The sequence below is a fragment of the Danio rerio genome, chromosome 1 (genome assembly GCF_052040795.2).
Source record: "Danio rerio strain M-AB ecotype USA chromosome 1, GRCz13ab, whole genome shotgun sequence".
NCBI lineage: Eukaryota > Metazoa > Chordata > Actinopteri > Cypriniformes > Danionidae > Danio > Danio rerio.
In genome coordinates this window covers 26867953-26890550 of record NC_141021.1, presented here as the reverse complement: position 1 = coordinate 26890550, position 22598 = coordinate 26867953, and positions in this window count along the sequence as shown.

The window sequence follows — 22598 nt, the reverse complement described above, 5'->3', positions numbered from 1 at the left end:
ACCATCAATATACAATCACTTGTCTTATTACCCTAACCTGCCTAGTTAACTTAATAAGCCTAGTTAAGTCTTTAAATGTCACTTTAAGCTGTAGAGAAGTATATTGAAATATGTCTAGTCAAATATTATTTACTGTCATCATGGCAAAGATAAAATAAATCCGTTGTTAGAAATGAGTTATTAAAACTATTATGTTTAGAAATGTGTTAAAAAAATCTCTCTGTTAAATAGAAATTGGGGAAAAATAACAGGGAAGCTAATAAGAAGATACACATTAACATTATATTGAAACATCTTTTTTATTTTTATTAAATTACTAACCACAGAGTTATGAGATCAGAAAAAAAACAATCAATTAATCACAATTACAATTCAAAAAATCAATCACAATTTTTCATATTTCAAATCAAAACCCAAAAAGGTTTGCAAGTTTACAGTATTCAACATAGCTTCTAGAAATTCTGTGAATTACCAGATTCACTATAGAACTAAAATGATTGATTTTAATATATTTTATTTGACATTTTTTGCATTTATGAGGAAAACGCTCTGTTATGGATGTGACAGATGTGAAATTTCCATTTGTGTGACTTTTGTAAAACAAATATAATTTTTAAAAAACCTTGACAGATACATTTTTGAGTATTTCTGTACTGTAAAATACAAGCCTGCTCAAACAAACTTAGAAAGGGTTTTTGGTGAAAACCTTTTTTCATGGCGAGGTTCACATTTGGCGAAGTGGGTAGCACTTTTGTCTCACAGCAAGAAAGTCGCTGGGTTGAGCCTCGGCTGGGTCAGTTGGCATTTCTGTGTGGAGTGTGCATGTTCTCCCCGTTTTTGCGTGGGTTTCCTCCAGGTGCTCTGGTGTCCCCCACAGTCCAAAGACATGTGATATAGGTGAATTGAGTATGTTAAAATTGACCATAATGTAGGTGTGTGTGTGTGAGCGTGTGTACGAATGTTTTACCAGTGATGGGTTTCAGCTAGAAGGGCATTCGCTGCATAAAAAAAATATGCTGTATAAGTTGGCGGTTCATTCTGCTGTGGCGACCCCAGATCAATAAAGGGACTAAGCTGAAAAGAAAATGAATGAATGGATGAATGAATGAATGAGGTTCACATTTATGGAATTGCTCATATGCTAAAACAGCCACTATTAAAGTGTATAACAACTTGATCACACTGTAGGTAAATTTAAACAACCAAAATAGACATATACGTCATAATGCTTTATATATATGAACATGTTAAAATGTCTTTTCACGAGAGCTGTTTAGTTGATATTTCGTGAAATGCAGTGTTGAGGTCTATCTGGACATCTGTCACTCTGCAGCTGAGCTCATGATGAAGAATCGCCAGGGATGGGCAATAATACTGTGCACTGAAATGTATTTTAAAATAAAATACCAAATACCTCACTTTTACATGTATGTAAAATAAACTAAAGAAAACAGCAGCCACAAATGTATTAAAATAAACTACTGTAGGATCTGGCACAGCCTTTGCACAGCTGCATACCCCTAATCGTAGATGACGTCGACGCTGATGTGCACCTTTCAAAAAAATTCAACTACATGTCATGATGACACACAGAACAAGCTCTATGATTGGTCAGCTTGGGTAGGGCCGAGAGCCATGAAAGAGTGGCGAGCACGTTGGAGCAAGTGTTTACAAGTGTAGAGTCTCGTGAAGAAGCTGCTGTTGGAAACTTTGTTTTGTGATTACTTTGTGATTAAAGTTGTTGCATGTCCACCAGTTCCTGACTCTGAATGAGCAAGCTATTTGTAAATTAAGTTAGTATTTAGAAAAAACAAAACACCTGCAAAGAAACTCAAAACAGAGGAACAAAAAAAAACAGTTGCCTGCTAGCATGCAGTAGTATGAATCAGCCTTAAAGGTGTATTCACACTAGGCTATGCTCCGGTGCATTTGACCCCCATTTCCTGGTTCATTTGATAAGTGTGGCCGTAGGAACCAGAGCATGGTTCAGTTGGCCTTGGGTAGTATGATTGCAAAGCTACAATAGTGCTTGGAAAAGCATGCTAGTCTCTAAGGTGTAGAATGCTTTGGAGGCCACTATCTACCCAAATGTGGAGCCCCTATGACATTAACCAAAATATGGGCTTAGCCTAACCTAAAGGGACCACTTTATATGAGCAAGATGGTTAGCTGGTAGGGAAGGGGCAAATTGAAGTGGAACTGACGCAAATGGGACCACCAAGTGGGAATCATGCAAAGCTTGCACCAATCCCAAAAATGCAGGTTGACCAGGGGGCCATACCAGATAACATAATGAGAGAGAAATATGGCCCAAATTCCAGGCATGATTTGCTGACTAAATATGCTTCCAGATCCTCAACCCTCCTGATTAATGCCCATGCAACCAGCAGAAGTGTCTTCATTCAATCTCCTTTAGGCTTAGTCTCTTTATTAATCTGGGGTTGCCGCAGCGGAATGACCCACTAACTTATCCAGCATATGCATTACACAGCGGATGCCTTCCAGCTGCAACCCATCACTAGGAAACATCCATACACACTCAATTACACACATACACTACGGACAATTCAGCTTACCCAACTCACCTATACCGCCTATACCTTTAGATTTGTGGGGGAAACCGGAGCACCCAGAGGAAACCCACACCAACACGGGGAGAACATGCAAACTCCACACAGAAATGCCAACTGACCCAGCTGATGCTCGAACCAGTGACATACATATGTATATGTATATGTATATGTATATATGTATATCATAAATTAATGCTAATGTTAATTTACCTTAGAAGTTAAAAGACAAAAAAAGTTTAAAAAATTGATTTAATTATCTATTAATTAAATCTTAATATATAATTCAGGAGGTGGAGGCTGTCAAAGATAGGTATAATGGCAGTTTTTAAATTTTGTTTTTAGGCAAAATGTCTCTAAATACACACACAAACAGCCTCAGTGGCTCACAAAGGACAAATATATTTACTTGAACAGAGAACAGATAAAACAGTATTGGAAAGTCAGAAGACTATGAATGGAGGTTTTGGGTTTGGAACTACATGACAAAACTGCTTTCTAGTATTTTTTTTCACTATTCTATATCTGTGTATATTTATTATTAAAGCTTTAATTAGGAACCAAGACAATGTTTATAAGCATTATGCCGAAAATCTGTGTGATTCCAAAAATGTGTATTTATATAGAGCATATTAAGAAAAGATGGTCTTTGGCATTGTTTTGATATGAAGAAAAAAACAAGCTTGGCTAAATATATTTGGCAATAGTTCTTACAACTCGCTATTTTCTAAGATTAAGCATTGCTTTCTGTTTAAAATAAACACATTGAACTGAATAAAACACACAATAAAAGACTCCAAACATTCACCGTCCATATCCATTCAATCACCCCCTGTTTATCCAGTATGGAAAAATTTGGATTTCAACTGTCCATCTAACTTTTCTCTGGAATGCCCTTATTTTATTTCAGCTTGAGCCGAAGCCATCAAAAGTTTATTACACATCAACTCCATAAGCTTTGAGCCACATGCCAACACTTGTTGGTAAAAATAAAACCCTTGCAATCCCAAGCTATTAAATCATGCAGTTCGTGGACAAAATTCCCGGGCCTTTAAGACAAAGCAGCCAAAGAACATGAAAAAAGGAGACTACACATCTGTGTTAGATTTCAGCAGGCTTAGAGTGATGCGTTAAATGCAGATAAATGACAGACAGCAGACTTTACAGCAGCTCCAGTTCTCTGTTTACTGTCTTTCAGCACTACAGTAGAGCGCTGAATAAATGATGGCCGACTATTCATCACCGCTGAACAACCTCCACAACACCAGACATTTAGGGATTGAGAACAGGTCAAAGGTTTGCCCCAAAATCCCCAAGTTCATTTGAGTTGTATTTTTGTTGAGTTTCTTTAATCCCTCTGCGTACGCCTGCTGGTCTCTGGCCTCATTATCAAGCTGAAAATGTAGCCTCTTCTCTTTGTGTTTAAAGAGACTAATAAATAGATAAAAAGATTTAAATGAAAATTAATGACAGCACCTTACATTTAATTAGTAATAATTAAGCTGTAAATTGGATATATCTTTGTTTGTGGTTCTTTCATTCTACAGAATATTTATTTATAAAACGTGTTTTTAAGATACTTTGATTTATCCATTGATCTCTACATATCCTTTATGACTTCATGTATTTTTGTACAATACGCCTCAGCTTCCCTCACATTCTGTTGTTAGCATTAAGCTTTATCAAAACCATGTGGAACACCAGCTCTATGATTTTCAGATGTGCTCTGGACCTTGGAAGGCAAGGGGAATGCATTATTTTTATGCACAAAAAAAGGCATGATTTCACAGACTTGCTTGTGCTCCATTGAATGTGTTTGTTGAAACTTGAAAACTTTTGATTTGGTACTTTATACTAACTTTTGTTGTTGTTGTTTTAAATAAATGTCGATTGATGTTTAATCTTTTTTAAGATTGATCTCTTTTATATTTAATACAACAAGCTGTAAATTATTTTTAAGATATATTGATTGAATTGAAAATTAATTTGTATAGATTTATACTATTATTTAGATATATATTTAATTCTTTCCCAGAGATGGGTTGCAGCTGGAAGGGCATCTGCTGGGTAAAACATATGCTGCATGAGTTGGAGGTTCATTCCGCTGTGGCGACCCCAGATTAATGAAGGGATTAAGCCAAAAAAAAGAAAATATATATATATATATATATATATATATATATATATATATATATATATATATATATATATATATATATATATATATGAATAAATTTCATTCTAAAATATGGTTTACTAATGTCAAATATGGAAAAAAACACATTGTCTATTAATTATACATTTAAAATATACACAACAATGTGTTTTTTCTTCTAATATTGATATTTCTAAATTCTCGTATGTGTAATTGTTGTGTCAAAGGGGTCCTATTATGCTCTTTTATAAAAAGGTGAAGTATAGGTCTCAGAATGTAAAGTCTGTGAAGTTTCAGCTCAAAATACTTCACAGATCATTTATTCTAATATGATGTTGCAATGCTTGGTGTGTGATGATGGGTTGGATTCTAAATGCAGCTTATTTGAGTAGCCAGACAGGCAAAGTTCAATACAGGAGTGAACAGAAAGACGTAGAAAATCCAGACAGCAAACAAAAGGGTCAAGACAGGCAGCAAACAATCATGAACAGTAACAATCCAAGATTTAAATGGCTAGAGAAAATGTGTAGAAAAGTACACAACACTGAAACAAGACTCAACAACTGGATGTTTATGTGAATGGTGTATACTGTATATCAGTGGTCCTCAACCCCCGGGCCATGGACTGGTACCAGTCCGTGGATTCATTGGTACCAGGCCGCACAAGAAATCATTAATCATGAATAACTAATTATTAATTAGTCTAAACTATCTTTTATTTTGAAAAATCTTTTATTTTAAAAAATGACTGTATTCTCCCGCTTACATCTTGGTCACTTGAGCGGCCAAACATAACCCACAAGCAGCAAAATGAGTAACAAACAGACATCCTTGGAAAGTTTCTTTGCTAAGAGGAAAAGGTCCAGTGAAGGACCCGCACACCTTGAGTCACGTGATAAGAACTGATGATCAGCTTCATCTAGTATGGAATATACAAACTTCGGTTGACTATTTATCTCAGACAACCATTGAACACCCAAGCACTGCAGCGCTTTGTAATTTTCTCCATAAATAAAACTTGTATCAGACTGACAGCAATGTTTTGTCAGCTTGTCATCCTCTGAGAAAATGGATGATGGTCACCTAGCTACCTACGAACCACCACTGGCCCCATTCCCCACATCCGTCCCAGTTCGAGGGAAAATTTTCAAGCAATGACTGGTCTCCAGTGATAAAAAGGTTGGGGACCACTACTTTATATAATGTCCTTTAGCTGTGTGTGTGTGTGTGTAATCAAGAGTACTGAAACTGGTGTGTGACTGCAGGGCAAGATGGGATATTTAATCACATCTCAAATGACAGGGAGTGCTCTCTAGCAACCCGCAAGGGCGATCATAAGAGATGTAAATTTTTCTTGGGTTCAAGCAAAAATATATTTTTGTGTCTATTTATATGCATATGAGCTGCTGCTCCCCAACTCCTTTCCTGAAAGTGGTGGGGTCTTTCTTGCTGGTACATTGGTTATACAAGAAATTAAGGATTATAAGAATAAAAGTGAGATGTTGAAAGCAAGCAAAGGCCTTCCACAGCCTATTGGGACTTAATGGTTTGGACTGCATTTACACTAGCTCAAAACTCACATTTTCTTGTATTTTTCTAATCTGTTTTAAGTCACTTCCAAATGGGGATTTTAATTGAATACATATCAGATATGTAGACATCCGACATGTGTCTAAACACAGATATCTGATTCACTTTGATGATTCTGCTAACAATCATTTTGCATCTGTAGCAAGGATGAGCAAGAATGAGGTGTTCTTATGACACAGACATATTCATTTGCACTGTTTACGCTGAAATTTTGTTTCATTTTCTTTAAGTCAAATTAGTGGACTTGATTTCCCCCCTTTTGCCTTGTAGATCTGGTCCACAGCTGTCGTGTCACTGATGTGGCAAACATTAAAGCCATGTGATTGCAGTATTTTAAAAAATGCTTTTAGATGTACTTATGAAAACTTTTGAATTAAGGAAAGTTGGTGTACAATCGACAATCCATAATCTTACAGTATTTGGATAGGTATCCTACACCTAGGAGGTGGTGTAAACAGACAGGTCATACAATCTGATTATATCAAAAGATTGTATCTGTGCATTAAGACTTGCAGTGTAAACGCATGCTTGTGAATAGTTAATGATTAGTAAGTGATTTCCTTTTGATTATGCTTTCTAATTTCATTATGGGTTCTATTTCAGCAAATTTTCACATTTTAAACTTTTGAGTTTAGCAAAGTGATATTATTAAAATGTTTAATATTTTGAAATTATATATTGTCTAGGTTGGTCATGCAAGTCAATGTGCATAAACCAGGTAATGAACTACAAGTGGTTTGGTTGGTCTATATTTGACCCAACTTTGGCTTTAAACAAAACGACAGATTTTATAGTGTATAAAATACGTCAATATTTTGGAATGTTTATGTTTATTTGTATTGTCAGATATACTGGTAAACAGAAATGCAATTGAAAGTGTAATGCAGGTTTTTTTTAACATTGATTTATACTGTAAGTCCATAATTCAGCTGAAGATAACATTATTCCCATTTTTTAATTCATTTTTAATTTAATAGCTTGTTTATTTTCCTTCAGCTTAGTCCGTTTATTCATCAGGGGTCACCACAGTGGAATGAAAATATAGGGCATGTCTTTGGACTGTGAGGAAAACGTTCGAGGTTACTAAAGTAACCCTTCGTTCCCCGAGGAGGGGAACGGAAGCACTATAAGTGGATTTGATTGTAAAATCCACGCATTGGGAGGTTCGGTTCAGAAGCTACTCGTCTGAAAGAGTATTGAACGGGCCAATTAAGAATGAATTGGCAGCGCAAGCCTGCGCAGGTGAGCGGCATAAGCAATCAACTGAGTATATAAGCTCACCTGGCGCCAGCAGACGCTATCCTTTTTAAGCTGAAGAGACTTTCAACAGCTAAGGGACAGTCATTATGGCGACGGAGTATAGTGCTTCCGTTCCCCTCCTCGGGGAACGAAGGGTTACTTTAGTAACCTCGAACGTTCCCCTTCGGGGGGAACTTCAGCACTATAAGTGGATTTGATTGTAAAATCCACGCATTGGGAGCCCATTGAAAGCGCCATAATGACTGCACCTTACCAACACCCCCGATGAGGAGATAGTCAAGCAAGCGTGACGCACCCACATCATGGGGGGCGCGGTCCTCCAACGTGTCCCTGGCCCTAATTTATCCTACTTCAACAGAAGTTTTACGGATTTATATATATATTTTTGGGAAGTCGTGAGCATCTAGATAATTCTAGGAAATACGACAGTACGTTGGGAAGCGTGTAATCCCGATAGGGAGGACGCTGCGGAGGCCATCCGTTACCCAAGGGGGGATAGATGGCAGAATTACATATGGACTAGCCCTAAAAAGGGGGAGTACGCATAGCAAAAGAGTGGTTAGCGGGGAGGGAAGACACGGGTCCGCCCAGGGGGGGGGACTTAACCGTGGCGGAATAAGCATATGGGATCGCCTAGTGGGGATCACGCATAGCAGGCACCTTTACCCAAAACGCGGGCTGACCAGTGTGCAGACCTACAACGTAGTGGGCCAGCAAGTGACTCCTCCGCTGAGTCAGTGCTGGGGGCCACGGAGGAATCTGCAGGGCTCACCTGACGGGGAACTTTACTGACAGATAAAAAGGCGCACGTATCTCAGTGTTAGGGAAAATGGCGCAGCAAGCGTGTTTCAACACCCTACCGAATTGTTTCCTCAATCACCAAGGGTTACCTAATACCCTTGAGGAAACCGGCTCCACTCGCAGATTGTAAAACCTTGCAAATGTGTTGGGTGTCACCCAGCCCGCAGCTCTACAGATGTCTGTTAGAGGGGCGCCGCGTGCGCGCGCTCGAGAGGATGCGAAGCTCTGAGTGGAGTGCGCACGCGCTCTCGGGGGACGCGGCTCATCTCGGCTCTGATAGTGAAAGAAAGGCATCCACAATATAGTGGGAACTTATTTCGGTACGGCACTTCCCTGCTGCCGACCGCTATAACAGACGAAGAGCTGCTCAGATGATCTAAACTCTGAGTGCGGTCCAGATAATACGCAAAACGCGAACTGGACAATAAGAAGGGCTGGGTCTGCCTCCTCCGAGGGCAGCGCTTGCAGGCTCACTACCTCGTATTAAAACGGAGTGGTAGGAACCTTGGGCACATATCGCGGGCGGGGTCTCAGGACGTGAGAGAAGCCAGCCCAATTACAGGCACGAGTCACTGACCGAAAAATGCCTCCGGGTCCCCGACCCTCTAATCGATATCAACGCGACCAGCAGAGCTGTCTTCAGGGACAGAAAGATACTGAGTCGAGGATCGAAGGGATCTGACGCGGCTTGTGTAGCGAGGGCGAGATCCTAAGAGGGCATGAGAGGGGGCGGGGTGGATTAATTCGCTTAACGCCCCTGAGGAACCGGATGATGAGGTTATGCGTTCCCACGGTGCCGCCAGCCACCGCGTTATGAGAGCGGAGATGGCAGCCACGTAACCTTGAGTGTGGAGGGCGACAGCCTGCTCTCCAACTTCTCTCGGCGTAAAGAAAGCACAACGCTGATCTGGCATATTACGGGGGTCTTCTCAGCGAGAGACACACCATTCAGTGAATAGACTCCACGTCAGGGCATAGGCGCGCTCGGGGAGGGGGCTCAAGCCCGAGTGACGGTATTAGCCACCGCAATCGGAGGTTACCTAAGTCTTCCTCGCGTCTAAAAATCTCTTCAAAGATCGGCGAGGGTGCCAGGTGGTGCCCTGTCCCTGAGAGAGTAGGTGCTCTCTCGAAGGGACTGCCAGGGGAGGGCTATCGCGAGGGAGAGCTCTGACATCCAGGTCCGGTTGAGCCAGAGGGGCGCAACCAGCAACCTGTTCCTCGTCCTCCCTGACCTTGCACAGTAACTGCGCGAGCAGGCTCACTGGGGGAAACGCGTATTTGCGCGTGCCCCGAGGCCAGCTGTAAGCCAGTGCATCCGTGCCGAGAGCACTCGGTCAGGGAAAGAACAACTGGCAATGAGCGATCTCGGGGGAAGCAACAGATCGATCTGGGCTTCCCCGAATCGCGCCCATATCAGCTGAACAGACTCGGGGTGGAGTCTCCATTCTCCAGGACGCAAGGCTGCCGTGAGAGCGCATCGGCTGCACGGTTGAGCTTGCCTGAATATGAATGGCGTGCAGCGATTTCAGCCGCGGATGACTCCAGAGGAGCAGACGGCGGGCGAGCTGAGACATGCGGCGAGAGCGCATACCCCCTATACGGCTGATATACGCCACCGCCGCCGTACTGTCCGTCCTGACCAGCACGTGTTGCCGCTCCAGCACCGGAAAAAAAACGGTGGAGAGCGAGGAACACTGCCAACAGCTCCAGGCGATATGCCAATGCAACTGGGTACCTTTCCACAGGTCCGCAGCCGCATGCCCGCAACGCACAGCCCCCCAGCCCGTGTTGGAAGTGTCTGCTGAAACGACAACAAGACTGGACGCCTGTTCTAGAGACACCCAGGCCTGTAGGAACGAGGGGTCGCTCCAAGGGCTGAGGGCGCGGCGACACAGCGTAGTAACAGAGACTCGGTGTGCGCGCGCGTGCCATGCGCGTCTGGGGACTCGATCGTGAAGCCAGTGCTGAAGTGGTCTCATATAGAATAATCCGAGCGGCATGAAGCGGCTGCGGATGCCATATGCCCCAGGAGCCTCTGAAATAGTTTCAGTGGGACCACTATTTTACTGTCGAGCTCTCTCAGACAGTACAGCATCAGCTGAGCGCGCTCTCCGGAGAGGCGCGCTGCCATGGTGACCGAGTCCAGCTCCAGCCCGAGAGAAGAGATCCTCTGCACGGGGGCGAGTTTGCTCTTTTCTCGGTTGACCTGAAACCCCCACAGGTGGAAGTGCCAGAGCACTTTGTCTCTGTGCATAATCAACTGCTCCGAGAGAGGGCAAAATTCAGCCAGTCGTAAAGAAATTGAGTATGCAGATGCCCGCGAGCCGAAGGGGCGCTGAGGCACCCTCCGCGGGCTTGGTGAGGACCCGCGGAGACAGAGAGAGCCCAAAGGGGAGGGCTTTGTATTGCCAAGCTCGACCTTCAAACGCAAACCGCAGAAACTGTCGGTGGCGAGGAAGAGTGGAGACATGGAAATACGCGTCCATCAGGTCTAATGCTGCAGACCAACCCAGAGGACGAACGCACCGGAGGATGCGCTTCTGCGTGAGCATTCTGAACGGCAGCTTGTGCAGGCAGCGGTTCAAAACGCGCAGATCTAGGATTGGCCGTGACCCACCGCTCTTTTTGGGCACGATGAAGCGTGGGCTGTAAAACCCGCTCTCCATCTCGGCTGGAGGGAGCGGCTCGATTGCATCCTTCGCCAGGAGGACAGCAATCTCCTCTCGCAAGACAGGGGCGGACAGGGGGCTGACCCTGGTGAATACACACCCGTGACTTGGGGGGCCGTTTCGCGAACTGAATCGCATAGCCGAGTCTGATTGTGCGTATGAGCCACCGCGAAGAGCTGGCCCGCGCTAACCAGGCAGGCAGAGCTCTCGCTAATGGACTCATCGCTACAATCACTGACGTACCAGCAGTGGGGCAGCGCGGAGTGGGTGTGCTGATCCGGGAAGCTCGCGGGTCCCACGGAAAAGCTGGAGGTGAGATATTTGGTCTCACTCCAAACCCGAGCTCCGGAGGGGAGGCTCGAGGGGTGGGAGAAAGGAGACCGTCCTCCCAGCGCTCGTGAGCCACTGGCGAAACGCACCGAATCTGCAAGCTAGAAAGCATAGCGTCCCAGACTGGCAGATTTCGGGCTGTCACATCTGGGGAAGTGAAAAGTGCCCTTTCATAATGTTTTCATGGCAGTAAAAAGTGCCGTTGGAAATGGGGCCCCGCCCTCCAGCGGGGAAAGAGCAAGTTCCCTCTTCTCCAGATGGCCTGTCCCAGGGGCGCTTCGCGGTCCGTTGCCGGACTTAGCGGCGTTCTGGGCAGGGGGGCTGCCTGCTTCCGAGGTGCCCGACGCGCTCGCTTCGCCGGAGGCGTGTGCGCGGGGCGGAGCAGCTCTCGTAGGCGGGCGCCTTCGGCGAGGAGCAGGTATGAATGGCACGGCAGGCGGAGCGGGCTACGGACCGCCGATAAGACATCACCCACCAACTGCTCTCTCACCGCCTTGAATTCCTGGGTGAATTCACAGACAGTGTCGCCGAACCTGGCTGAGGATATGGGGAAGTCAAGAAAGCGGACTTTGTCGACTTTGCGCATATCAGCCAGGGGTGGCGCTCCTGGACCACTAATGTGGACATCGTCCTCCCCAACGCACACGCAGCGGACTCAGTAGTCCGAAGAGCTAAGTCGGCGGCGGTGCGAAGCTCGTAAGCCTGGGTTGGACCCACCCTCGTGCAGCTCGGCCAGCGCCTGCACTTGGTAGCGCTGGTAGGTGGCTATCGCATGCAAGGCGGAAGCAGCCTGGCCCGCAGCTATGTAAGCTCTAGCTCCGAGGGAGGTAGATAACTTACAGGCTTTGGATGGGAGACGAGGCGGACCCCGCCAAGAAGAGGCGCCGCGCGGATTTACCGCCATCGCGCACTCAACCTGAGGAATCGCCACATACCCCCTGGCTGTTTCACCGTCAAGAGTGGTTAGGGTGGAGGAACACGCAGCACGAGCAGAAAAAAGTGCTTTACAAGACCGCGTGAGCCTACTGTGCACCTCCGGGAAGAAGGGAACGCCCCTCTAGTCGGTCCGGCCGCGGAGCTGGGGGATAAACCATCTCCAACCCACGGCCGAAGCAGCCCGGGAAAGCACAGCTAACATGTCCGTTTCAGGATCCGTAGTGACAGCGCTCACCAGCCCGAAGGGGGCGAGCGGGTCTGGATCATCATCGGACAATGAAAGCCCACCCTCCGATGCCGCGGTGGACATCTGGTCTCCGGTGTCATCGGGCGTAAGGGCTACCATCTGTTAGACGGATCGCTTCCCCCGCCCGAAGCTTGGATAGAGCGCTTAGAGGAGCGGGAGGTCCGCGGGCCCGTGGGCGACGGATTATCTCTCGCTGAAACCCTCAGATCTGCCCGAGTGCCCGCTGCAGAGCAGGGGACAACTGGGGTGGTTCACCCTTTTGCAAAGGCTAACCGCGATCTTGCGCAACAGTCATGGCATCGCAATGACGACATGAACTGCCCGCGAGCAGCGCATTAACATGCTGGACCCCCAGACATGCAACGCAGTGCCCGCGCCCATCATCCGAGGACAGGAAACCACCGCATCCAAAAACGCACAGTCGGAGCGCCGTCCTGATAAGGACGTGCTGCACGACTGTGTTGCTCTTTCTGTGAAGTTTGCAACTTTATACGCACCGCTCTGGAGGACCGGACCCAAAGAACGCCAGGCAAGGGAGAAACCCAGCTCGACCGTCTGCCACTGCGTGTACACACTCTGGACCGGGAGAATGCTCTCGTTCGCTCAGAATCGCTGGTCACAGCAGGAGGAACCCTCATCGACTCGATCAGAAAGTCTCTGAAGCGAAAAGAATAGCGTCTGCTGGCGCCAGGTGAGCTTATATACTCAGTTGATTGCTTATGCCGCTCACCTGCGCAGGCTTGCGCTGCCAATTCATTCTTAATTGGCCCGTTCAATACTCTTTCAGACGAGTAGCTTCTGAACCGAACCTCCCAATGCGTGGATTTTACAATCAAATCCACTTATAGTGCTGAAGTTCCCCCCGAAGGGGAACCGAAGTACCCGGAGCAAACCCACACCAACATGGGTAGAACATGCAAACTCCACACAGAATGCCAACTGACCCAATTAACTCAAACCAGAGACCTTTTTGTTGGCAGTACATAATAATTTTCTAGTTATTTTGCAAGTTACTCATCTTGAAGTACAATTTAACAGCTAAACTGGTTAGTTAGGCAAGATAGGCTAACTAGGCAAGTAATTAGACAACAGTGCAACAGTTCTGTTGCCAATAAAATAAAATAATTTAATTTTAATAAGACTAGTAATTTTTATTCTTAGTAGTTAGTAATAAATTCCAGCCAAGACAAAAATCAACAAGACTATTATATACTGTAATGTAATAAGAAATACAGTTAAAGATTCAATGCTAAGTTCCACATCAGTTTGGATATATTTGAAATATTTAAGTATCAACAACAATTTCATTTATTTCATTTGGTCTTAAACTGAATATTTTGGGATATTCAAACACTCAAATAACGAATTCCTTATAAAATATTTTGGCAAAAACAAATGTCTAAGAATGACAGTGTGGAGAGGTAAGCATGATCGAACAGAGCATGCTCAGAGCCCGGCGGCTAATCAGCAGGCCAATCAGAAATAATAAGCAACACCTGTTTATTCTAGTGATTGGGCCGGAGAGACACCCGTCTTAAGAAGAACGGGAGGAACAGTCGGGAGAGAGAGCTGAGCGACAGCCAAACAGTGGGAGCTGTCATTTGTTGCACCTTAAAATAAAAAAATTGTTACTTACCTCAACGCCGACCCTGTCTTCTTCTTCCCACACAAAGAACCTTTGTTACAGACAGTAATACAGTTTAAATCATATTCTAAATCCAACATCAATGTTGCTGTTTGCATGAATGTGTTCACAGTTTACAAGATTGTGTATACAAAATTGAGTTGTCATTTCATTTCTGTAACATATCCCTTTATTGATCTGTGGAAGAATAAAGTGTATCATAATGTGGGCAGATGTAATCAATTCAGTACCTTAATGTATAAAGTCACTGACAGACACTTCTCAGTTTTAAGAAACATTTGTTGGTTTTCTAATTGTTCATTGGTTTTATTAAAGACAATAAAATGTTGAAGTTGAGCTATAAAAGATCAGCATAAGAGGTGAAGGGTTGTAATCTGTCACTGATGATCTTGACAGACTGCAGCCAGTGAATCACATCACACTCTGCCGTTTGACTGCCCACAGTTATGGATGAGGTGAAAACAGCTTTAGTGATACAGGAACTGGATCATCAAGGTCTGTGACAGATTCAACTTTTTCAGCTGTCTCTAAGTATTTCTGGCTGCCAGCTCTGATTTACTTATCCAGATGCTCGTCCGCCCTATAGATGTTTTATCATCATTCATTGTAGTAGACTTAAAAAAAAATTTTTTTTACTTTTAAAATTGTGACTGCAGCTGTTTTTACAGAAACCAATGTTTGTATCTATATTTGGATGTATCTATTTTTTAAAAAAATTTTATGCAAACACACTTTTGTATTAGCACAATTCATATTGTGTTGATATACACATTTATTTGTTATAAATATAGGTTGGTAAATTTATAGGACACACATATATTTATTATACACTTAACGGCAGTTTCAAAACATTTGAACATACATTTTTAGTCATTGTATTAATAATCTTTTATTTGAATGAAGTACGTTTAAATATTGTGATGTATTGATTGACATGCTAAATATCACATACTAATGATGTGATTATACGTGTAATTAAAATATCTGTATAGTTTATTTTATTCTGTATAGCACATTCCAAGGGGGCCTCATGGTGGCGCAGTGGGTAGCACAATTGCCTGTGGACTTTGCATCTTCTCCCCATGTTCGTGTGGGTTTCCTCTGGGTGCTCCAGTTTCCCCCACAGGCCAAAGACATGTGGTATAGGTGAATTGAATAAATTGGCTGTAGTGTGTGTGTGTGTGTGTGTGTGTGTGAATGCAGGAGTGTATGAGTGTTTCCCGGTGATGGGTTGCAGCTGGAAGGGCATGCGCTGTATAAAACATATGCTGGATAAGTTGGTGGTTTATTTCACTGTGGCGACCCCTGATTATTAAAGAGACTAAGCCGAAAAGAATATGAATGTATGAATGAAGCACATCCCAATAATATGGAAGCATATGAGTAGCATAATTCAATTCAAGGTCAACATAGTGGACTTACTATTATGCTATGTGATTTACAGCACTCTAAAAAACACTGGGTTGCTTTCAATGACTGTATAAAATAGGTTGCTATAGCTCAAAGTTGGGTCAAATGTGGACAAACCCAACTGTTGGGTTAGGAAGAGTAATTTAAACTTAATTGAAAAATAATTCAGCCAACACTGGGTTGCAACAGTCTAGCATTTTTTAAGGTGTAAGGTTCACAAAACGTTCACATCATACACAACAAAACTATTATAAGAAAAAGGTTTCATCTGAAAGCTTCAATTCCATATTACAAATTTAAAATGGATTTTGTATCCCCACAGTGCATGTAAAATAGCTTGATGTCAAAATGACATCAAATTGACGTTTAATATTGGTGTCAAAAAAAGCAATTACAGCAGTCCTGTTGGTTGACATCAAAAAGATTTTCTTTTTTTCACATGCTTTTTGAATCAGTTTTTTGATTAAGTTTTGCCATCAATGTGCCTGTTGGTTCAGGAAAACTTTTCTTAGAGTTAATATTGCATTAATCTCTGACAGAATGTTTTGATGTGAATCTGAGCATGATTGGCATGTTCACATATGACCTAACAAACTTAAGAGAGAAAACAAACCAAATTCCAAAACAACAAGCCAGGTGTCAAAGCACCCACAGAATCTCTGCCTTACAACTACACCTAAATGTGAGTTGACTGACACTGCACATATGTGACCCTGAACCACAAAACCAGCCTTATGTTGGAAGGGTATATTTCTGGCAATAGCCAAAAATACATTGTATAGGTAAAAAAATTTTACATTTCTTTTTTATTATGCCACAAATCGAGAATATTAAGAAAAGATTATGTTTCTTGAAGATATTTTGTAAATTTTCGACCACAAAAATATTAAAACATATTATTTGATTAGTCATGTGCATTACTAAGAACTTTATTGAGCAACTTTTAACACAATTTCTCAATATTTAGTTTTTCCTCCCAAATATTCTAAAGATTTCCAATTAGACTTAATAGAATTCCAATTCGTTCTGTCTCAGCCAAATATCATTCTCTCTTAACAAAGTATACACCAATGGAAAGCCTATTTAAGATTATACAAAAATCTTAATTCCCAAAAGTGTATACTTGTTTTATGATCCAGGGTCACTTTGTCAAACTGACCTCTGATGAAGAGAAACTTTTTTGGGTTTAGGCAATCATGAAGAGATAAATTTGGCTTTGATGGAGTATTTGGCTTTGAGGCCCACAATAATTTATCACAGTCACTGCGCGTACACACTGAGATTCCTCGACCAAACCTTGTACAGCAACATTCAGCAGTCAAAAAGCATTTCAACCAGGGCGGCAGCAGGTCAAGGCCAGCAAGCTTTTGATTTACACCCCAACAGCCCCTCGGTTCAAGTGGCCTGCTGGGCTGAGCAGCATGCTGGAGTGTGACTGACAAGGGTAATGAGTGCACCGGCCCGCAATGCCTAAATTAAGCAGGAAACAATCCATATGTTATGTTGCACTGGAGGGTCACAGACTCCATACAGTACAGGTCAAGTTGTTCCAGTTCTCCTGATGGTGACTTCAGGAACCATTTGCCAGATCCCATTTGGGGCCTGGTGCAGAGTAAGGAACAAGTTTCGTCTTCTCAGACCGCAGCTGGGCCGGGATTAATCACTGATGCAAATGCAGCATATAAGACTTTCGTTTGAAGTGCCATGTGCGATTTTGAAAAAAAAGCTGCATTTGAAAGGAAGGACACTGTTATCGTAAGCAATTCATGGTGCGCTTAATCATTAATAGCTTCTGACTTAAACGAAAAGAGAGGGTGAAATGAGGGCTTAATTCCCCACATGCTCCAGAGCCCTGACTATATGGAGAGGAAGTTCATTTTTTTGATTGGTTGCACATGCAGTGTGTTACATAAGCACGGCTTAGCGACCTCACACATCTTCTTTGTTCCTCACTAACAAACTTCATATATTTCTTGCCCAAATTAATCCAGTTGAAAAAGAAACCAGTGTTCAACCAACATTTTTATTTAAGGAAAACCACTTTGATCATTATATGAGTTTGATTTGGTTCATAAACTTGGATTCCTGTTGTAAATTAGTTTTCCATTAAGCAATGGAAAATCATTTTCATACTGAACTTTAACTCCTCAATATTTATCAGCATGGACCAGTCCGATTTATTGAAAGAGATGCCATGAAATTCAACGCATGTTCACTGCATTACTGTTCATTCCTGCGCACATGGATTTCTGTAATGTAGTCATGCCTGGAATCAATAAAGCTATACACAAAACATTCTGTAAGAAGACTTCAGGACTAAACAAAGTCTTGGAACATTCAGTCAGACCTTTGGCACACACTTCAGCGGTGGGCAATGAACCTTGTGCTGCTGTGAGATCATGTTTCAAACACCTCACTTACACTGTACACTCTTTATGGTGTGAAACTTTGGTGCAAACAAGTTCTCAGTGAATTATGGAATGAAACAAGCTAAAACTTTAACAATCCCTTTTTATAACAGTGTTACCCATCAACTCTCTCATGCTCTCCAAGAGTACATTTACAGAATTTTTGATCAAACAAAAACATTTTGCTTTCTACCTTAAGTCCATGTCAACCAGACATTTCTGAGACTTTTAGTTTAATATGTTGATGTACATCCATTTGAAATGGAATAATGAATAGAGGTGTGTGTGTGTGGGGGGGGGGGGGTGCATAATTCCATCATAACAAGTTAATAGGTAATATTGGGCGTGATTAAAAAATATTGTGTCTGAAGCCTTTAACTTTAGCTACCATCATTAAAGCTCCGCCACTTCAAACGTGGAAGCAAATGTTCAGACTCTATTGTAAATTCAAGCTTTATATTAGGTAAGTTATTTAGAATAACTGTTGCTGCCATCTGCATTCATACATACAGTACATAATCATTTTAATAATAATTCGTCAAACATGTCTTTTGTTTACATTGCACTGAAAGGCACGCACAACTCTCACCGTGGGATGTTTTCTACTGCGTGCGCCCGGAAAGCCGCAAGCGTGTCGCTCCGCTTGTGCACGCATTTTGTCATATATTCTGACATTAGAAATAACAAACTTGCAAGCGGAAAAGACGTGATATGGGAACGCTGCTGTAGTTAATCCATGCGTGTGCGTATTAGCCTCAGTGTACTTGGTGAACTTTAAAGTAGCGCACAGTTGGCAACTTGGCATAACTTTGTAAAACTGCAGCAGTTTCTTTCTGTGCAGCTTAAAGAAGCCTTTACGATTAATTAACTGTGACGTATTAAAGTGCAGTTAATAGTGAAATCGGCTAATTGTTGCATCCCTATTAACAATATCAGTGCACTGTACAAAATTCCTTTTCTACAAACATTTAAATGTTTTTCGGCTGCCCTTGCAGAAGCACTTCACTTCATAACTATAGCGGCCGTTTTTCGACTGAACTGAAATTATTTTTGATGTCTTGGTCACACTGTTTGAAGGGCCTGAACAAATTGCCTCGCAGGCCACCTATTGAATAGCCCTGGTGTATGTTTTTGGATGGTGGGAGGAAACCAGGGAACCCGGTGGAAACCCACGCGAACACAAGGAAAACATGCAAACTCCGCACAGAAACACCTACGGCACGATAGGAGGTTGGACCAGCGCGTTCTTGCTGTGAGGCAACAGCGCTAGCCACTGGGCCGCCGTTTCGCCCTATCGGAAAAAAGGGTGGGAAGTAGGGGTTGAAGCTTCAAGACGAAGATAATTGGAGTGAAAAACTCTGGTTATTTATAATGCTTCTGTAATCATCTAGGGCAGATTATGGAGCTAATGTGGTGCCAGCTGTGTTCATCATAAGCACGTGATCCTCTCAAAATTAGTTTAGAAATAAACCGCACGTGTATGTGCATCTATTTTAATGTGATATTCCAAAATGTAAAAACATAAGAAAATGGACACACAACTGTTGTAAAATTTGATTCACTGCCTTATTCAGCAGCACTTACAGGGTTAAATCTGTATCGTTCAGCTGGCCCTGCAACATTAAAATGCTGGTGTTGAACAATCTCTATTTCTGCCAAAATCATAGAAAATCACAGGCACTGAGCAAAACCACAACTTAATGGTGCAAATACTGCCTTGTAACATTTGTTTCCAATGGTTTGATAAGCTGAAAAGAATGATATATAATTTATTTCAATTTATTTTGTGATTCAGACCTATAAAAGGCCTCTCCAAGACACAGTTAGAGCAAAACCACAAGATATTTGTATTGTCTGAATCATCCAATACATCTTTTTCTCTGGCTTTACTTTGTCAGTGAAATGCTGTAGACATTGGGTCAGATCATATATTTCCGTCATGTCATCTTACACAGACCAACACTGTCATAATTTTCCTGTGTCGGTTCAGTTCAGCACGTTCACGTCATAATTCATTTTAACAGTTCACATTAAAACGTGTCCTTGACAGACTGAAAGAAGCATTTTAATCCAGGCCTCTTTTTATAACTCATTCAGGACTGCATTTCTTTTGGCCACTGGAGTGTTGATCGAATGAGAAAAGAAAGTTCACTTGGATGAAGGGTCTCATAAAAACTGATCATTGCACAGCTTGCAACCAGTGCTGTCATATATTATTACAAATGTGTATGAAAAGTCTCATTCCTCTGTAGCTGTTGGGTATGCAATAGTTACACTTTAAATTACATTTAAGATTATGTTGTCAGTTTCAAGATGTAGTCATAACAGTTTTAGAGTTTAATAAGCGTTTACTGTATTTTCTTTAACAACTGTAAAGAACAAAAAATATCTGGCTGGCCGAGAATTGCAGTGAGACAAGCCAACATTCAATCAGACAATGAGATCATTAACCAGATACAGATCGTAAACACAGACACACACACACACACACATAAGCGCACACACGCAGAGGCTACTGGTCACAGCTATCTCTGAGAGGCTGAATCGAACTGAGCTATAATAAACTAACACTAGTGTACAAATTTGGGAATGTAATTTTATTTGGATTCCAATTAAATATTAATTGTTGTTATTACATTTAATAAAACAGCATAGATATATTGTTTATTACATAGATTTATTGTTTTTTTATTTTCTGAATGAGACATGTCGAGGCATATGTCGAGCTATTGTTGACATGAGTGAGTGATTAGTGAGTTTCTTTAAATTATAGACAATCGGACAAATTCTGAGGAATGAAAAAGAAACATCAAGGTTTTACATTTTCATTGCGGTGGTGTTTGACCCACAAGTAAATGAATACATGTTCGATATGTAAATATATTTGGGTCTCATGAAAATATTCATATTTTTATGTTAGACAGATTAGACAGACTTCACATGTCATTCGTTTTTGTCTAGTTGATGTCTACACTTTGAACTATCGTTAGACATCTACTAAATTTTCACGGACAGACAAAATTTTGCCTTGTTTTGGCCAAGATATCTTTTGCTGCATCCCAATTTGCATATTCTCCATCCTAAAAAGTATTTGAAAATATATTTAGTATGTCCCAAATCGTAGTATGTTGAACTGAGTAAGCCAAAGATTCCTGGATGGTTTGCTACTTCCGGTGAAAGAATTTAAGTCTAGAACCGTCCATACTCTAACCGCTGATATTGCTCACAGTACATCGCACGTTGGAAATGAATTTAATTACAAACGCAGGTGAAAAGTGTAAATAAACTACAAGCATGATGGATGTACGAGACCAACCGTCAAGCAGAGAGGCTACGGTAAAGATGTTTGTATGACTGATATTTAATATCTAGCCCACTGGAAAAAATTCTAATCGCTTTGAATTTTCTGTGTTAAATTTCATCTGCAACAACAACATGACCTTTTATAAAAAGGTGTTTGGACATTAACATCTGATTGCAGAATTATCTAAAGACCTGAGTAGATTTCTCTGCATGAAAGACTTGTCAATGGGAGATTAATCTGCTGCTGCTTCTCCAATAAGGTAGGAAATTAAATATGAAAGAAATGTGGATGATTGACAGGGCTCATAACTAAGCAACGCAATGATCTGTTAACAAGGAAGTCGTATGTCCCAAAGCTTGCATACTGTTCTGTTACTCACTCAAAAACATATATTTTTCCTTCATAAAAAAGTACATAGGCTACCTTTAGTATAAGTATGTGAATTGAGACTATTCACGTTTTACAGTGTATTAGGCTTACTTTAAACACACATTCACAAAATAGTAGCTAATATAAGTTTAAACTTCAGAGTATGTCATTTTAAATACAAAGAATCTCATGCATTTTAATGTTCATTATCAAAAATGTTTTTGAGAGAATTAAGTTATGTTGTCTTGGTAATAAAAAAGTTGTCATGACAAAAATTTTCATGACAAAGACATCTCAAACAATGTTACTTTTGCATTTAACGTGGCATAACTGAGTGAAAGTGAGTGAAAGAAACTTAGGCCCAATACCAATTTTACACCTAAGCCTTTCCCCTTACCCTTTAGCTTACCAGTGTGGTTTAGTTTACCACACTCGAGACCAAGGGGTAGGAAAATTTCTCAGAATACGTTTTTTAGGACAACAGTATTTCTAGCAAAAGAATATACAAAAATGCAGTTTTAAATTGTAAAGAAATCTGTGTTTTAAATGAAAACAGCAGAAGTCTATGATTCACTGTAATTATTTAGCGTGACATGTTTATGGTTCCAAAATATTTTAAATCATTCAAAAAATACAATATATTGTTTTCAAAGAGTAAAAAAAAGAGTAAAAAAAAGTTTTTTGTTGTTTTTTTACCCAGACATTTAAAAAAAATTATTTCATAGCAGTGAGCACAATACAGTGATATTGTGAAACCAGGGTATTTTTATCCAAGGTTATCATACCATAAAAATCTTATACCAGCCCATGCCTACTGCTAAATTTCACTATCTACAATCCAAAATAATAACTTCTCTATAGCAGTCACACAACATTCGGACACTCGATGACACTGGAATACCCT